General features: G+C 46.2%; 1 protein-coding gene across 1 annotated transcript in view; it reads right to left on the bottom strand.

Moving 5' to 3' along the window:
• Positions 1-10,515, bottom strand: part of LOC134608208 (regenerating islet-derived protein 4-like) — a 47,925-nt gene extending 37,410 nt beyond the window's left edge. The window contains exon 1 of the mRNA XM_063450876.1: positions 10,446-10,515. The gene's annotated coding sequence lies outside the window, so the exon portion shown is untranslated. The remainder of the gene's footprint in view (positions 1-10,445) is intronic.
• Positions 10,516-12,158: the final 1,643 nt, after the last annotated feature.

The raw sequence follows: 12,158 nt of genomic DNA, 5'->3' as shown, positions 1-12,158 counted from the left end.
GAGAGATGGCTGTGTGTGAGAGATGGCTGTGTGTGAGAGATGGCTGTGTGTGTGAGATGGCTGTGTGACTGTGTGAGAGATGCCTGTGTGACTGTGTGTGAGATGCCTGTGTGACTGTGTGTGAGATGCCTGTGTGACTGTGTGTGAGATGCCTGTGTGACTGTGTGTGAGATGCCTGTGTGACTGTGTGTGAGATGCCTGTGTGACTGTGTGTGAGATGCCTGTGTGACTGTGTGTGAGATGCCTGTTTGACTGTGTGAGAGATGCCTGTTTGACTGTGTGAGAGATGCCTGTTTGACTGTGTGAGAGATGTCTGTGTGACTGTGTGAGAAATGGCTGTATGTGACTGTGTGTGAGATGGCTGTTTGGCTGTGTGAGAAATGGCTGTTTGGCTGTGTGAGAGATGCCTGTGTGACTGTGTGAGAGGTGCCTGTGTGACTGTGTGAGAGGTGCCTGTTTGGCTGTGTGAGAGATGCCTGTGTGACTGTGTGAGAGGTGCCTGTGTGACTGTGTGAGAGGTGCCTGTGTGACTGTGTGAGAGGTGCCTGTGTGACTGTGTGAGAGTTGCCTGTTTGACTGTGTGAGAGATGTCTGTGTGAGAGATGGCTGTTTGACTGTGTGTGAGATGTCTGTGTGACTGTGTGAGAAATGGCTGTTTGGCTGTGTGAGAGATGCCTGTGTGACTGTGTGAGAGATGTCTGTGTGACTGTGTGAGAGGTGCCTGTGTGACTGTGTGTGAGATGCCTGTGTGACTGTGTGTGAGATGCCTGTGTGACTGTGTGTGAGATGCCTGTGTGACTGTGTGTGAGATGCCTGTGTGACTGTGTGTGAGATGCCTGTTTGACTGTGTGTGAGATGTCTGTGTGACTGTGTGTGAGATGCCTATGTGACTGTGTGAGAGATTCCTGTGTGACTGTGTGAGAGATTCCTGTGTGACTGTGTGTGAGATGCCTGTTTGACTGTGTGTGAGATGTCTGTGTGACTGTGTGAGAAATTCCTGTGTATGAGATGCCTGTTTGACTGTGTGTGAGATGCCTGTTTGACTGTGTGTGAGATGCCTGTTTGACTGTGTGTGAGATGTCTGTGTGACTGTGTGTGAGATGCCTATGTGACTGTGTGTGAGATGCCTATGTGACTGTGTGAGAGATTCCTGTGTGACTGTGTGTGAGAGGCCTGTTTGACTGTGTGTGAGATGTCTGTGTGACTGTGTGTGAGATGCCTATGTGACTGTGTGTGAGATGCCTATGTGACTGTGTGAGAGATTCCTGTGTGACTGTGTGTGAGAGGCCTGTTTGACTGTGTGTGAGATGTCTGTGTGACTGTGTGAGAAATTCCTGTGTATGAGATGCCTGTTTGACTGTGTGTGAGATGCCTGTTTGACTGTATGTGAGATGCCTGTTTGACTGTGTGTGAGATGCCTGTGTGACTGTGTGTGAGATGCCTGTGTGACTGTGTGAGAGATGCCTGTGTGACTGTGTGAGAGATTCCTGTGTGACTGTGTGTGATATGTCTGTGTGACTGTGTGAGAGATGGCTGTTTGAAAAGAATGCAACAAAGAAAGTTAAGGATATAGATATCTACAATCCTCAAAAAAAGAAAAGACAAAATGGAGATATGACATTGCACAACTAGAGAGACAGACCCCCCCACTAAAAGCCTGATTGTTTTAAAAAGGGATTGTAATTAGATAAAAGCTAATATATTTCCATGAGTAGTAAAATCACAATAGGAGATGGAACACAATAACTGAACATAAAATAGATTAAATATGAACAGATGGAGAATCAATGCTTAAAAATAAAAAATAAATATCAGTGTAAAAATATATAAACTATATCAATTCTTGATTGGGTTATTAGGAAAAGTCTCTGCGTTTAAAACCAATATTTGGTGAGATGGCTGTGTGTATGAGATGGCAGTGTGTGTGTTTGTATGAGATGGCTGTGTGTGTAAGATAGCTGTGATTTGTGTGATATGGCTATGTGTGTTTGAGATGGATGTGTGTTTGAGATGGATGTGTGTGAGATGACTGTGAGTGTGTGAGATGGCTGTGTGTGTGTGAGATGGCTGTGTGAGTGTGAGATGGCTGTGTTTGTGAGAGATGACTGTGTGAGATGGCTGTGTGTGAGATGTCTATGTGTGTGTGTGAGCTGGCTGTGTGTGTGAGATTGCTATGTGTGTGTGAGATTGCTATGTGTGTGTGAAATGGCTATGTGTGTGTGAGATCGCTGTTTTTGTGAGATGGCTGTGTGTGAGAGATGGCTATGTGTGTATGAGATGGCTGTGTGTGAGATGAATGTGTGTTTGTCAAAAATGGCTGTGTGTGTGAGAGATGGCTAGGTGTTACTGTGTGTGATCTGGCTGTGTGTGAGATCACTGTATGTGTGAAATGGCTGTGTGTGTGTTTGTGTGTGAGTGAGATGGCAGTGTGTGTGTGTGTATATGAAATGGCTGTGTGTGAGAGCTGTGATATGTGTGATATGGCTGTGTGTGTTTGACATGGCTGTGTGTGTGAGAGATGGCTTTGTGTTTATCAAAAATGGCTGTGTGTATGCGAGATGGCTATGTGTATGCGAGATGGCTATGTGTGTGAGAGATGGCTATGTGTGACTGTGTGTGAACTGGATGTGTGTGTGAGATCGCTGTCTGTGTGAAATGGCTGTGTGTGTGAGATGGCTGTGTGTGTGTGTGTGTCAGATGTCAGTGTGTGTGTGTATGTGTGTATGAGATGGCTGCGTGTTAGAGATGGCTGTGTGTGAGATAGCTGTGATATGTGTGAAATGGCTATGTGTGTGTGAGATCACTGTTTTTGTGAGATGGCTGTGTGTGAGAGATAGCTGTGAGTGTGAGATGGCTGTGTTTGTGAGAGATGACTGTGTGAGATGGCTGTGTGTGAGATGTCTATGTGTGTGTGTGTGAGAGCTGGCTGTGTGTGTGAGATTGCTGTGTGTGTGTGAAATCGCTGTTTTTGTGAGATGGCTGTGTGTGAGAGATAGCTGTGTGTGTGTGTGTGTGTGTGTGTGTGAGATGGCTGTGTGTAAGAGATGAATGTGTGTTTGTCAAAAATGGCTGTGTGTGTGAGAGATGGCTAGGTGTTACTGTGTGTGATCTGGCTGTGTGTGAGATCACTGTATGTGTGAAATGGCTGTGTGTGTTTGTGTGTGTGTGAGATGGCAGTGTGTGTGTGTATATATGAGATGGCTGTGTGTTAGAAATGGCTGTGTGTGAGATAGCTGTGATATTGTGATATGGCTGTGTGTGTTTGAGATGGCTGTGTGTGTGAGAGATGGCTGTGTGTTTATCGAAAATGGCTGTGTGTATGCGAGATGGCTATGTGTGTGAGAGATGGCTATGTGTGACTGTGTGAACTGGATGTGTGTGTGAGATCGCTGTCTGTGTGATATGGCTATGTGTGTGAGATGGCTGTGTGTGTGTCAGATGTCAGTGTGTATGTGTGTATGAGATGGCTGTGTGTGTGTGAGATGGCTGTGTGTGTGTGAGATGGCTGTGTTTGTGAGAGATGACTGAGTGAGATGGCTGTGTGTGAGATGTCTATGTGTGTGTGTGAGCTGGCTGTGTGTGTGAGCTGGCTGTGTGTGTGAGCTGGCTGTGTGTGTGAGCTGGCTGTGTGTGTGAGCTGGCTGTGTGTGTGAGATTGCTATGTGTGTGTGAGATTGCTATGTGTGTGTGAAATGGCTATGTGTGTGTGAGATCGCTGTTTTTGTGAGATGGCTGTGTGTGAGAGATAGCTTTGTGTGTGTATGAGATGGCTGTGTGTGAGAGATGAATGTGTGTTTGTCAAAAATGGCTGTGTGTGTGAGAGATGGCTAGGTGTTACTGTGTGTGATCTGGCTGTGTGTGAGATCACTGTATGTGCGAAATGGCTGTGTGTGTGTGTGTGTGAGTGAGATGGCAGTGTGTGTGTTTGTGTATATGAGATGGCTGTGTGTTAGAAATGGCTGTGTGTGAGATAGCTGTGATATGTGTGATATAGCTGTGTGTGTTTGAGATGGCTGTGTGTGTGAGAGATGGCTGTGTGTTTACCAAAAATGGCTGTGTGTATGTGAGATGGCTATGTGTATGCGAGATGGCTATGTGTGTGAGAGATAGCTATGTGTGACTGTGTGTGATCGCTGTCTGTGTGATATGGCTGTGTGTGTGAGATGGCTGTGTGTGTTTGTCAGATGTCAGTGTGTGTGTGTATGTGTGTATGAGATGGCTGCGTGTTAGAGATGGCTGTGTCAGATAGCTGTGATATGTGTGATTATGCTATGTGTGTGTGAGATTGCTGTGTGTGTGTGTGTGTGAAATGGCTATGTGTGTGTGAGATCGCTGTTTTTGTGAGATGGCTGTGTGTGAGAGATGGCTGGGTGAGTGTGAGATGGCTGTGTTTGTGAGAGATGACTGTGTGAGATGGCTGTGTGTGAGATGTCTATGTGTGGCTGTGTGTGTGTGCTGGCTGTGTGTGTGAGCTGGCTGTGTGTGTGAGATTGCTGTGTGTGTGAAATGGCTATGTGTGTGTGAGATCGCTGTTTTTGTGAGATGGCTGTGTGTGAGAGATAGCTGTGTGTGTGTGTGTGTGTGAGATGGCTGTGTGTAAGAGATGAATGTGTGTTTGTCAAAAATGGCTGTGTGTGTGAGAGATGGCTAAGTGTTACTGTGTGTGATCTGGCTGTGTGTGAGATCACTGTATGTGTGAAATGGCTGTGTGTGTTTGTTTGTGTGTGTGTGAGATGGCAGTGTGTGTGTGTGTATATGAGATGGCTGTGTGTTAGAAATGGCTGTGTGTGAGATAGCTGTGATAGCTGTGATATGTGTGATATGGCTGTGTGTGTTTGAGATGGCTGTGTGTGTGAGAGATGGCTGTGTTTTTATCGAAAATGGCTGTGTGTATGCGAGATGGCTATGTGTGTGAGAGATGGCTATGTGTGACTGTGTGTGAACTGGATGTGTGTGTGAACTGGATGTGTGTGTGAACTGGATGTGTGTGTGTGTGTCAGATGTCAGTGTGTGTGTGTGTGTATGTGTGTATGAGATGGCTGCGTGTTAGAGATGGCTGTGTGTGAGATAGCTGTGATATGTGTGATGTAGCTGTGTGTGTGAGAGATGGCTGTGTGTGAGAGATGGCTATGTGTGGCTGTGTGTGAACTGGCTGTGTGTGTGAACTGGCTGTGTATGTGAGATAGCTGTGTGTGAGAGATGGCTATGTGTGTGTGTGAGATGGCTGTGTGTGTGTGTGAGATGGCTGTGTGTGTGAGAGATGGCTGTGTGTGAGATAGCTGTGATATGTGTGATATTGCTATGGGTGTTTGAGATGGCTGTGTGTGAGAGAGATGGTTGTGTGTAAGAGATGGATGTGTGTTTGTCAAAAATGGCTGTGTGTGAGAGATGGCTATATATGACTGTGTGTGTGTGAGATCGCTGTGTGTGTGAAATGGCTATGTGTGCGTGTGAGATGGCTGTGTGTTTGAGATGGCTGTGTTTGAGATGGCTGTGTTTGAGATGGCTGTGTGTGAGATGGCTGTGTGTGTGTGAGATGTCTTTGTTTGCAAGAGATGGCTGTGTGTGAGATAGCTATTTGTGTGAGGTGGCTATGTGTGTTTGAGATGGCTGTGTGTGTGAGATGGCTGTGTGTGTAAGATGGCTGTGTGTGTGAGATTACTGTTTTTGTGAGAATGCTGTGTGTGAGAGATGGCTGTGTATGTGTGTGTGTGTGTGAGAGATGGGTGTGTTTGTGTGTGTGTGTGTGTGTGTGTGTGTGAGAGAGAGAGAGATGGCTGTGTGTGTGAGATGGATGTGTGTTTGTAGATGGCAGTGTGTGTGTGTGTGTGAGAGAGAGAGATGGCTGTGTGTGAGAGATGGCTGTGTGTTTGAGATGGCAGTGTGTGTGTGTGTGTGAGAGAGAGAGAGAGATGGATGTGTGTTTGAGATGGCAGTGTGTGTGTGTGTGTGTGTGAGAGAGAGAGAGAGAGAGAGAGAGAGATATGGCTGTGTGTGAGAGATGGCTGTGTGTTTGAGATGGCAGTGTGTGTGTGTGTGTGAGAGAGAGAGAGGTAGAGAGAGAGATCTGTGTGTGAGAGATGGCTGTGTGTTTGAGATGGCAGTGTGTGTATGTGTGTGTGTGTGTGTTAGAGAGAGAGAGAGATGGCTGTGTGATTGAGATGGCAGTGTGTGTGTGTGAGAGAGAGAGATGGCTGTGTGTTTGAGATGGCAGTGTGTGTGTGTGTGTGTGTGTGTGTGAGAGAGAGATGGCTGTGTGTGAGAGATGGCTGTGTGTGAGAGATGGCTGTGTGTGAGAGATGGCTGTGTGTTTGAGATGGCAGTGTGTGTGTGTGTGTGTGTGTGTGTGTGTGTGTGTGTGTGTGTGTGTGTGTGTGTGTGAGAGAGAGATGGCTGTGTGTTTGAGATGGCAGTGTGTGTGTGTGAGAGAGAGAGATGGCTGTGTGTGAGAGATGGCTGTGTGTTTGAGATGGCAGTGTGTGTGTGTGTGTGAGAGAGAGAGATGGCTGTGTGTTTGAGATGGCAGTGTGTATGTGTGTGTGTGAGAGAGAGAGAGAGAGAGAGAGATGGCTGTGTGTGAGAGATGGTTGTGTGTTTGAGATGGCAGTGTGTGTATGTGTGTGTGAGAGAGAGAGAGAGAACTTCTATGTGTTTGAGATCGCAGTGTGTGTGTGTGTGAGAGAGAGAGAGAGAGAGAGAGAGAGAGAGAGATATGGCTGTGTGTGAGAGATGGCTGTGTGTTTGAGATGGCAGTGTGTGTATGTGTGTGTGTGTGCGCGAGAGAGAGAGAGAGACAGAGAGAGAGAGATGGCTGTGTGTGTGTGTGTGAGAGAGAGAGATGGCTGTGTGTGAGATGGCAGTGTGTGTGTGTGTGTGTGTGTGTGTGTGTGTGAGAAAGAGAGAGAGAGAGAGAGATGGCTGTGTGTTTGAGATGGCAGTGTGTGTATGTGTGTGTGAGAGAGAGATGGCTGTGTGTTTGAAATGGCAGTGTGTGTGTATGTGTGTGTGTATGTGAAAGAGAGAGAGAGAGAGAGAGATGGCAGCAGGTCCAGATTAAGAGCCCAGTGGGCCTGGTGCTGACAATTATGATTGGGCTTAATTATGGAATCTTATCGACCAAAAACACTAAAACAGTCATACCTCCTAAGCGTCATGTATCTGATGGAGATGGTGTTGGAGAGAAACTCATAGGATGCAGCTATAAGAAAACACATACTCTATGCTAATCTCTCTCTAATTTATGCTTTCATCTTTAAAGTAAATCCATACCCCTAACAGCAGTGTCCAGTGAAGCAGGAAGTCAAAGGGAAGGGTAAAGCTGTGATATGTGTGATGTGGCTATGTGTGTTTGAGACAGCTGTGTGTGTGAGAGATGGCTGTGTGTGAGAGATGGCTATGTGTGGCTGTGTGTGAACTGGCTGTGTGTGTGAACTGGCTGTGTATGTGAGATAGCTGTGTGTGAGAGATGGCTATGAAAATCACAGTGAGAAGCACGCAAGCGCCTCTAGCGGCTGTCAATGAGACAGCCACTAGAGGACATAGGGGGAAGGCTTAACCCATTCATAAACATAGCAGTTTCTCTGAAACTGCTATGATTATGAAAAAATGGGTTAACCCTAGAAGGACCTGGCACCCAGACCACTTCATTAAGCTGAAGTGGTCTGGGTGCCTAGAGTGGTCCTTTAAAGGGACACTATAGTCACCAGAACAACTACAGCTTATTGTATTTGTTCTGGTAAGTACCTTCAGGCCTTTTGCAGTAAAAACTGTCTTTTTAGAGAAAATAACTCAAATGGCCACTCCTTAGATGGCTGCTAGAGGTGCTTCCTGGGGTAGTACTGCCTAGTGTGCAGCACTGCCATTCAGTGTCTCCACCCTCTGCATGCAGACACTGAACTTGCCTCATAGAGATGCATTGATTCAATTTATCTTTATGAGGAGATGCTTATTGACCGGGGCTATGTTTGACTTATGCTGGCTCTGCCCCTGAACTGCCTAGTTGACAGTCTCAGCCAATCCTATGGGGAAGCACTGTAATTTGCTCAGACCCCCACTTCTGATTATGTCAGCAGACAGTCAGTTCAGAGGCAGAGCCAGCAGCTGCAGACTTGAATACAAGTAAGATTTTACTATATTTAAGGAGGCAAGAGAGGGCCAGGGGGGCTAGAAGGTGGTTTTCACATAATAGGGTCAGACATACATGATTGTGTTCCTGACCCTATAGTGTTCCTTTGAATAAAGTGTATGTGAAGAGTAGTTAGGGTTGCAACCTTTCTTGGAAGAAAATACCAGCCTTTGTATAATTAATTAGTTATGAGTGAAATCACATGATGTAAATCACAAGGAGTGACATAAGAGAAAATTCTGTCAAATCACCAACAAACTACTCACAGTTTGATTCTGCTGTATAGATAAATTGCTCCCAGTGTCTCCCAGTGTCTCAGTCTCGCAAGTCTCCCCATTTCTCAGTGTGTCCCCATGTATCACAGTGTCCGTGTTCTCATGTCGCCCAGTTCCCTAGTCTCCCAATGTCCCCATTTCTCCCAGTGTCCCCATGTCACTAGGATACTAGGGGACACAGTGAGACATGGGGAAACAGAGACCCGGGAACACTGGGAGACATGGGGGCACTTATGAATACAGACATGGGGACACTGGGAGACATGGAGACACAGACATTTGGGGACACTGTGAGAAATGGGGACACTTAGACATTAAGGACACAGAGACACAGGGACACAGACACTGGGAGACATGGGGACACTGAAACATTTGGGGACACTACGACACTAAGAGACATGGGAACACAGACACTGGGAGACTAGGGGACACTGAGACACTAGGGACACTGGGAGACATGGGGGCACTTGTGGACATAGACACGGGGACACTGGGAGACATGGGGACACACATTTGGGGACACTGGGAGACATGGGGACACAGACACTGGGAGGCTTGGGGACACTGGCTGGGAGACATGGGGACACTGGGAGACATGTGACAGTGTCCCTAGTGTTTCCGTGTCCCAATGTCTCAGTGTCTCCCAATGTCCCTATGTCTCACAGCGTCCCCATGTGTCTCAGCGTCCTCATGTCTCACAGTGTCCCCTAGTGTCTCAGTGTCCCTATGTTTTCCAGTGTCCCCAAGTGTCCCTGCTGCCTTTCCCCCCATCCCTCACTTCCCTGAGCTGTAGAGCTGCTGTCTGAACTCTCTGTGCTGTGTAGCTGCTCCCCCACGGATCAGTGAGTAGAGAGAGGCAGGGAGGGGTATGCTTTAACTTCCTATCCCTGCCTCTCTCCACACACACACAGTGACCCCTACTGGCTGGTGCTGGTATTGCAGAGTAATCTCTGTTTATACTGAGAAAAATACCTGCATTTGTATTGCCGGTATTACTGCAATACGGCCAGGCAGCCCCAAATATCGGCTGTGCCATTAAAATACCAGTCAGGTGGCAAACCTAAGAGTAGTGTATACGAAAAAAAAAACGTAACTTTTTTTTTTTTTTTTAATGGGCCTATTCCATGGGCCTGGGCCTGGGCCTGGAGCTGCAACTCCACCAGCCCCTATGTTAATCCGACCCTGGATGGCAGTGTGTGTGTATGTGTGTGTGTGTGTGAGAGAGAGAGAGAGAGAGAGAGAGAGAGAGAGAGATGGCTGTGTGTGTGTGTGTGTGTGTGTGTGTGAAAGAGAGAGAGATGGATGTGTGTGAGAGATGGCAGTGTGTGTGTGTGTGTGTGTGTTTGGGTGTGTGAGAGAGAGATGGTTGTGTGTGAGAGATGGCTGTGTATGAGAGATGGCTATGTGTTTGAGATGACTGTGTGTGTGTGTGTGTGTGTGTGTGAGAGAGAGAGATGGCTGTGTGTGAGAGATGGCAGTGTGTGTGTGTGTGTGTGTGTGTGTGTGTTTGGGTGTGTGAGAGAGAGAGATGGCTGTGTGTGAGAGATGGCTATGTGTTTGAGATGGCTGTGTGTGTGTGTGTGTGTGTGTGTATGTATGTGTGTGTGTGAGAGAGAGAGAGAGAGAGAGATGGCTGTGTGTGAAAGATGGCAGTGTGTGTGTGTGAGAGAGAGATGGCTGTGTGTTTGAGATGGCAGTGTGTGTGTGTGAGTGTGTGTGAGAGAGAGAGAGAGAGAGAGAGAGATGGCTGTGTATGAGAGATGGCTATGTGTTTGAGATGGCAGTGTGTGTGTGTGTGTGTGTGTGTGAGAGAGAGAGAGAGATGGCTGTGTGTGAGAGATGGCAGTGTGTGTGTGTATGTGAGAGAGAGAGAGAGAGAGATGGCTGTGTGTTTGAGATCGCAGTGTGTGTGTGTGTGTGAGAGAGAGAGAGAGATGGCTGTGTGTGAGAGATGGCTGTGTGTGAGAGATGGCTGTGTATGAGAGATGGCTATGTGTTTGTTTGAGATGGCTGTGTAAGGATGTGTCTATAGCCATGTTTCATACCTTTCTGTAGGTTTGATAGCAGTTCTCCCCCCCCTCCTTCTCTGAGCTCCTTGTTATATATCACCCCAGGGGTGTAACTTTATTTACTGACACAATAGTGAAAACCGTAAAAATCTTATCAGTAAAAGTCTGATGTGACAGCTGGGAATTGTGTTCGTCCTCGCCTTCACAAACACTCCCATCATGATAAGCCATGTACACTAACTATCCTTTAATAGAATCCCAGCACTATTTAACTCTCCATCACAAACACTCCCATCATGATAAGCCATGTACCCTAACTATCCTTTACTAGAATCCCAGCACTAACTCTCCATCACAAACACTCCCATCATGATAAGCCATGTACCCTAACTATCCTTTACTAGAATCCCAGCACTATTTAACTCTCCATCACAAACACTCCCATCATGTTAAGCCATGTACCCTAACTATCCTTTACTAGAATCCCAGCACTATTTAACTCTCCATCACAAACACTCCCATCATGATAAGCCATGTACCCTAACTATCCTTTAATAGAATCCCAGCACTATTTAACTCTCCATCACAAACACTCCCATCATGATAAGCCATGTACCCTGACTATCCTTTACTAGAATCCCAGCACTATTTAACTCTCCATCACAAACACTCCCATCATGATAAGCCATGTACCCTAACTATCCTTTAATAGAATCCCAGCACTATTTAACTCTCCATCTCAAACACTCCCATCATGATAAGCCATGTACCCTGACTATCCTTTACTTGAATCCCAGCACTATTTAACTCTCCATCACAAACACTCCCATCATGATAAGCCATGTACCCTAACTATCCTTTAATAGAATCCCAGCACTATTTAACTCTCCATCACAAACACTCCCATCATGATAAGCCATGTACCCTAACTATCCTTTACTGGAATCCCAGCACTATTTAACTCTCCATCACAAACACTCCCATCATGATAAGCCATGTACCCTAAGTATCCTTTCATAGAATCCCAGCACTATTTAACTCTCCATCACAAACACTCCCATCATAATAAGCCATGTACCCTAACTATCCTTTACTAGAATCCCAGCACTATTTAACTCCCCTTCACAAACACTCCCATCATGATAAGCCATGTACCCTGACTATCCTTTACTAGAATCCCAGCACTATTTAACTCTCCATCACAAACACTCCCATCATGATAAGCCATGTACCCTAACTATCCTTTACTAGAATCCCAGCACTATTTAACTCCCCTTCTCAAACACTCCCATCATGATAAGCCATATACCCTAACTATCCTTTACTAGAATCCCAGCACTATTTAACTCCCCTTCACAAACACTCCCATCATGATAAGCCATGTACCCTGACTATCCTTTACTTGAATCCCAGCAGTATTTAACTCTCCTTCACAAACACTCCCATCATGATAAGCCATGTACCCTGACTATCCTTTACTTGAATCCCAGCACTATTTAACTCTCCTTCACAAACACTCCCATCATGATAAGCCATGTACCCTAACTATCCTTTACTAGAATCCCAGCACTATTTAACTCTCCATCACAAACACTCCCATCACGATAAGCCATATACCCTAACTATCCTTTACTAGAATCCCAGCACTATTTAACTCTCCATCACAAACACTCCCATCACGATAAGCCATATACCCTAACTATCCTTTACTAGAATCCCAGCACTATTTAACTCCCCTTCACAAACACT

This window comes from Pelobates fuscus, chromosome 4 (genome assembly GCF_036172605.1).
Source record: "Pelobates fuscus isolate aPelFus1 chromosome 4, aPelFus1.pri, whole genome shotgun sequence".
Taxonomy (NCBI): domain Eukaryota; kingdom Metazoa; phylum Chordata; class Amphibia; order Anura; family Pelobatidae; genus Pelobates; species Pelobates fuscus.
The sequence above is the reverse complement of the archived record's forward strand: the minus strand, read 5'-3'. Positions and strand labels throughout refer to the sequence as shown.